The 6,637-nt window shown below is 42.0% G+C and overlaps 1 long non-coding RNA gene across 1 annotated transcript; it reads right to left on the bottom strand.

Moving 5' to 3' along the window:
- Positions 1-385: 385 nt before the first annotated feature.
- LOC115327407 lies at positions 386-6,173 on the bottom strand. Its single transcript, XR_005717421.3, has 4 exons — positions 6,044-6,173; positions 4,466-4,498; positions 1,401-1,449; positions 386-458 (listed from the first exon to the last, which is right to left on the bottom strand). It is a non-coding gene; the product is annotated as an uncharacterized LOC115327407 (long non-coding RNA).
- Positions 6,174-6,637: the final 464 nt, after the last annotated feature.

The following is a 6,637-nucleotide window of genomic DNA, read 5'->3' on the forward strand; positions in this document are numbered from 1 at the left end:
TCAATGTCCCTTTAATAGATTACTGTACGAGTTACATTTCTAGACACAAGCATAAACAATGTTTGTGATTAAATTGCAAGCACACAGTTAATTCATAGGAATGATTGGGAGCATACTTTTGTTCACTAGTGCTGATACTGACTAAATGATAAACCATCATTTAAGACAAAAACAAAAAACGGTGCAAAGGACAGAAGAGAACAGACGCATAAAACACAGTGCTACGGTGTGTTCACCTCCACCTCTTTTTCCATATTTCCATTCTTTGTTTCTAACCCATTTGTTAATAATTTTTTGTTTGGGATTATTTGTGCTAGGGGTTCACTGTAATGACCCACCTGCCATGGCATTCGCTTTAGGCGCAGTTCTCCCTTCAAGGCACCACCCTCGAAGAAGTGCTGGGTGGGCGTCCCTTTCACTCTTGTGATGCAGTTCCTCAGGTTCCCATAGGTTGCAAGCTGCCAGACAAACCAGCTGAGTCACGAAAACTAGTCCTGCAGCAGCAAATTTCACTTTAACACTTCTAGACGTAAACACCCATGCACTTAGAAGAAGACAAGACAAACAGCAAAGCAAGTGGTTTGCCCTTCTTAAATGCCTTCTTTCATTTCGCTGGGAACATATGTATCGGTCACACACTAGTGTACATCCAGTGGTATGGCTTAATTTTAAGATGAGCACTCTCTTATATAACTTCAAACTTATCTAGAAAACAATGAATATAATGGGTCAGACATAAAAATTCGTTATGAAATAACCTGTATGTTTAATCAACATTTCCTGATATTATACACAAACAGTAATGCAGGGTGGGACTGTGCATTAATTAGAAACTTGCAACCGATTAACAGTTGACATTTATTTAAATAATTGATCAGTCAATGAGTGACTTGGAGGTTTATGAAATTGTTAACATAATTTGAAATTGTGAATATTACAAAATACCGTTGGAGAATGTAATTGCTGGGATTCCCATATCCTATGCAATAGAGGAACAAAATGTAATAATGAAGCCATTTCTATTTAGTGGTGTGTTTGGCACACAATCAAAGGTCATGGGTTGATGTGGCAGAAGCTGACATAAATGCCAGCTACTAGGTATTATTGAAGTAATTAAAAAGTGAGTTTTGGAATGCAATGCAAATAAGGCATTATCCTCCAACAGGAAGCACAACAGCAAATATGGTATAGCCCTTAGACAAGGATGCTGTACAAAGTTACTCCATGTAATGGCCCACAAGCTCCTTAAATTAATCAAAACAAATAATAGTTCTTGCTGACATAATAGGGCAACCTTCCATCAACACAAGTGACGTCAAGGCAACTGTTATTGCATGACTGCCATGAAGCACGAACATTCACACAGTAGTCAATTTATGCTGTCATTTCATTCAACTCACGTTACGATGCTTGCTAATCATGTCAGCTTCAGCCTGGTCAGGGTGGCACCTAGCACAAGAATTCAGACTTCACTGTGGTTTATATCATGAAGAGAGACACACCTTATAGTAAGTAAAAAAACCCTAACAACTAGAACTTTTAACAAGGAGGAGGGTGCAATAGCTTATTGTACAGAATGTCCCTGAAAAAATCGGACCCTGGTTTTCGCACCGCAAAAATAAACTAGAATTTCGAGAAAGCTCAAACTTTGTTGGAACATAGCCGCAGCCGTTCAAACGAGATGCTTAAGTTTTAATGCATATCATTACCGGAATAAAAAGTTAGAAGTGGAAAACTGTTTTTCACTTTGAGAGGACGCCGTCCCTGAGAAGCAGCAGACAGAATGCCGCTGTTTGTGACAGCATCTCACAGATGGTGCCTCCATCCGCGCAAGGATCAGAGCCATAGATAGGGGAGAGTTTGGCCATCCATTGTCCTCGGTGAACCCAGGCGGACCCTTGACTCCTCCCACCGGCATTGACATTGGCCCTAGCAACCGCGTGGCAACGACGAACCCGCTGCAATCGACACGCTCCCGACCACCATTTTTGTTCCTATTCCGCGTACATGTGCATAGGCTACCCTGGAGGTTTACCGGCTCCTTGATTTTCTGAGCTTTTATTTTCAAAGACGAAAATGATTTGTTGCTGCGCCGTCGGGTGCTCTAACAGCAGCCATGATGGCTTTCGGTTGTTTATTATTCCGAAAAAAAAATGAGGGAAACTGGCTAATAAAAATAAAGCGCGACACGTGGACGCCAATGGCTGGTTCCCGACTTTGTGAGGTAAGAATCTTTTCATTTATTCTAAAAACTTTCCACTATGGAAATGATCACCCGTGCCTTGCGTGATCGCATCTACAGCTACAATCACGGATGGTATGGATTTATAAATTACTGTAAATAGCATTGATCTGGTCATATATGCAGTTCAAACTTTGGCTCAACTCAAGAAAGTGAGACATAATTATAGTTCGTTGCAATCAAGATAAGCATGTGCGATCACTAAAGCTACAATCCTTGTTTGTTGCATAAAGATATACGAGCACATGGAATTTAAATGAAACAAAACAAAACGGCAAAGTTAATTTTAATTATACGCATTTCTCATGTTCACTATCTGCAACTTCTAAGGGGCCCTGGTTATGACAGCCCTGTTTAAACCAGTGACTGCTAAGTAAATTGAAAGTTATAAGTTGTCCTGGATTTAATGTACATGATGCAACTAAGCATGCAAATGTTAATTATAGGGCATTGTTAAGTAAAATTTATCATATTTTTCTAGGCAATTTGAAGGATCCCAGTTTGAGCAAAATTGCGCAGATGGTTGTAAGAAGCTGAAACAGACTGCCATTCCAACAGTGTTTGCACATTCTAATTGCAAGAGAAGGAAATCACCAATGATGCGAAATGCTCCATTACCAAAGGTAAGTATGCCACATAACGGGTGAATTTTTTGTTATTCGGTCACATGTACTCCAGGCAAAATAAAAAAGAAGAGTGACATTAGGACACTTTTAATTTTCCCATTTGCTTACCCTGCTTGAGGGACGCTAAGAACAAAATTGTTTGTGCAGTTAGGCGGCTAGGTGCAGTTAGGCGAAGCAGCTCAGTGGCTTGCTCCGCAAAGACGTTGTGCAAGCTTGTACAGCGTCCCAATAGACCTTTTTCTAAATTTCCCAAGCACCGAGTGCAGTTACAGGCATTGCACGTGCTAGCGTCTGCAGTAGTAATTGTTCTAAATCAAAAAGTCCAAAACAAATTTTGCCTCGCACACACGTTCGTCAAAGCCTTATTATGATTATTTACTTTGAATCTTTTATAAGAGAAAGGCCAGCGCGCGCGGACCGTAGAATTACACTTCCAGCGTTGTTCTCGATGCTTGGGTAGTTAAAAAAAAAGGTCTAATGGGACGCTGTCAGCTTTTGTGTGCTATCAAAACCCGGCCAATTGAGTCAAGGCAATCCGCTTTCCAAAGACGTTGCCATGCCGACAATTATCGCGTTCATTTAGGCTTAGTAATGGCCAGCATCAAAAGACTATAAAAAAGATGCGGCAAGGTCATTGCTCATGCTTTGCGATTGAAGTGAGGTAAGGCAAAGCGAAAGCCTCCTGCACGATTCGTTGCTGACTAACGCGCCCGATATTACAGCTACAACGACATATTAGTTCCAAAGAGAGCGGCACTCACTCACCGGGGCACCGCCACGTTTCCCCGCATCCCTACCGAGCCAGTCACGTGACATAATAATCCCCCTCCTAGGTACTGCGGCTAACTTTACCAGTTGTTAGCGCTTCAAGCAAACGGGCCGAGACTATGTTGCTCACGCGTTAACTGCGGCCTAAGGAACGCTAGTTGGTAATAAAATAAAACTGAACATAAACAATTAATGCAAGTGCATGTAAACGACAGTTGGCGTTCGCGAGGACAGAAGCAGATAATGTCTGCTTCGGTATTTATCAAAATGCCTTTTCACAGAAAAAAAAAATCATGTGACTACAATTTTAGGTTCTTCAATTAGTTTTATTTCCTTCTATAAAGAACCGACAAAGTTGGGGACAAGGATACAATACTTTTGTCAGGTACTGTAACTTTGCTGCCAGTCGCTCGGGTTAGACCATTAAAGGAGCGCTGGAAGCCTCGAGGGCAAGTGGCGCCATCTGCACAACCTACTCGGCAACGGCACATGAAGATCCGGCATGGAACAAATCAATTTACGACTGCATCTCAAAAGACATTGGCTCAACCTTCCAAAATGAACCGATAATGATTGTGGGTGACTAACTGCCACATATTAGAACTGGATGGTAGGGAAAGCAAAGCAGCAGAACTCAGGAAACTAGTAAAAAACACAGCATAAAGGGGGGGGGGGGGGTGCAACGATTTCCGAACTTCGGTCAAAAATTTGTGGAAGTTGCCCTCTGACACTTCTGAAGTAACAAACAGAAAACCGATTTCTCCTGCGTGTCCTAGTTGTTGCATAAAAAAAAGATAAATATTGGCATTTCGGGCACCCCTTAACTCACTCCCAGTCTTCAGGGTCACACCTGGTCCCCCTCCTAGTTTCATTTCATTTCATTTTATTACCTCAAAGGCACTCGACTTGCGAGCGCATTACATGAGGGGGGAAATTCATAATATACAATTAGAACTTCAAAACAGTGTTTTCACGTATATACTATTTACATCTTAAAATAACACGCACAAAAATGCACTGGGGAAAGCGTGCAGACAAAAGAGCAGGAAAAAAAAACACTACATGATATAACATTGCAATTTCATATATCGCGACATAATTGAATGAGTGTAAACAAAACTTAACGCAAAAAAAGATCAAGATGAAAATGCAAAAATATACAACAGCGTGCAAGGCAAACAAATATCAAGGTAGAGACCGCTTACTAACTGCTCATTCCAAAGTACTGTTCACATTTTAATTTATATGCTGCTAGGTTAGTCTCCGATACAACTTCGTATGGCATATCATTCCAATCTCTAATGCACATGTCAACAGGCGATGAGGAAAATAATAGTGTGCGTGATTTGGGCGGCTGAATCTTGAGTTGGTGATCCGTTCTGGGTGATATATAGGAGGGCGGTTTGTAGTAGGTTTGCCTAAAAGTTGATGCGCTATTGAAAATAGTATGAAAAAGACATAGTCGTGACAGCCGTCGACGTTTCTCAAGAGAATGTAGACCAAGGTTGTTTTTTAGTGACGTGACGCTAGTAAATGATGAATAGTCAGAGGTAATAAATCGGGGTGCCTTATTCTGGACGGACTCCAGTCTATCAACAAGGTATGCCTGATGAGGACTCCAGACAGCGCTAGCGTATTCTAGTTTTGGAAGTATCAGCGAATTGTAGGCAAGCAATTTAGTGGACGGAGGTGCGAGAGATATATTTCTTTTCAAGAAGCCGAGGGTTTTATGAGCACTTGCTACTATGCAATCTACCTGATAAGACCAGTTTAACGTTTCTGAAAAGTGGACACCAAGGTACTTGTAAACGGACACCCTGTCAATGTTGCGTCCTTGAAGGAAATACTGGGTAGACGATCTACTTGGCGATGTGGAAATGTTCATGTGTTTACTTTTTGAAACATTAATATGCATGAGCCAGTCGGTGCACCAAGTTCCGATCCTGTCAAGGTCATTTTGCAATATTAAATGATCGGATGTATCGGATATCTTTCTGTATATGACACAATCATCAGCGAAAAGCCTAATGGTGGACGTTAATGAAGGAAGGTCATTTACATATATTAAAAACAAAAGAGGCCCAAGAACGCTCCCCTGCGGTACACCAGACGATACTGAACATTGATAAGAAAGAGAAGCGTTTATTTTTACGGACAGAGTTCTATTAGAAAGGAAGGAAGCGATCCAGTTAAGAATGCATGGTTCGATGCGGAGTCGTGATAGCTTTAGGAGGAGGCGACTATGTGGGACAGTATCAAAAGCTTTGGCAAAGTCGATGAATATGATATCGGTCTGGTGATTGTCATGAGTGTTGACATGAAGGTCAGTAATGAACTCGAATAGCTGGGTGACACATGAGTGATGTTTCACTCATGTGTCACCACACGGCACTCCGAAGGACGTCACCTAGTGACGTCCTTCGGAGTGCCGTGTGGGTTCCCGTGTGCTGTCTCGGAGGACACTTCCTCTCCCTCTCTCTGCTGACATTAGCGGGCGTTAGGCTGCAGCTTAGAGCCGAGCGAAGTCACGTAATCTTCTAGCCGTAGTTCCTCCGGCTGCCACTTGCGGCTGCAAGTGGGGGAAGAAGCTCGGCTTTTGCTTTGCAATTATTCAGCGGAATCGCGACATTTTGAAGGAAGGAAATGGTTTCTCTATCCTCCAGGGCACGATAAACAACGTAAAAATGAGGAGATGCAAATTCTTTTAACCATAAAATTGTTGAACCCCCCCCCCCCCCCCTTTAACTATAGTTAACCTGGAGCCACAATGCAAGGGAAAAACAACCTGGAGCCGCAACAACCAAAAATCAACAATTGACTATATCCTCATAAACGACGAGGCAGGCAAAGAAAACATCAAGATAGATGCTATAGACATAGACGAGAGCAAGGTAACCAGCTGTGCAAGCGATTGTACCAGAATACTGCTAAAACTAAACACCAACAACCAAAGACAGAAAAAAAAAACATCCAAGAAAACCACTCGAAGCTAGGAGCAGAA

This window comes from Ixodes scapularis, unplaced genomic scaffold (assembly GCF_016920785.2).
Source record: "Ixodes scapularis isolate PalLabHiFi unplaced genomic scaffold, ASM1692078v2 ptg001421l_1__unscaffolded, whole genome shotgun sequence".
Classification (NCBI taxonomy): Eukaryota; Metazoa; Arthropoda; class Arachnida; order Ixodida; family Ixodidae; genus Ixodes; species Ixodes scapularis.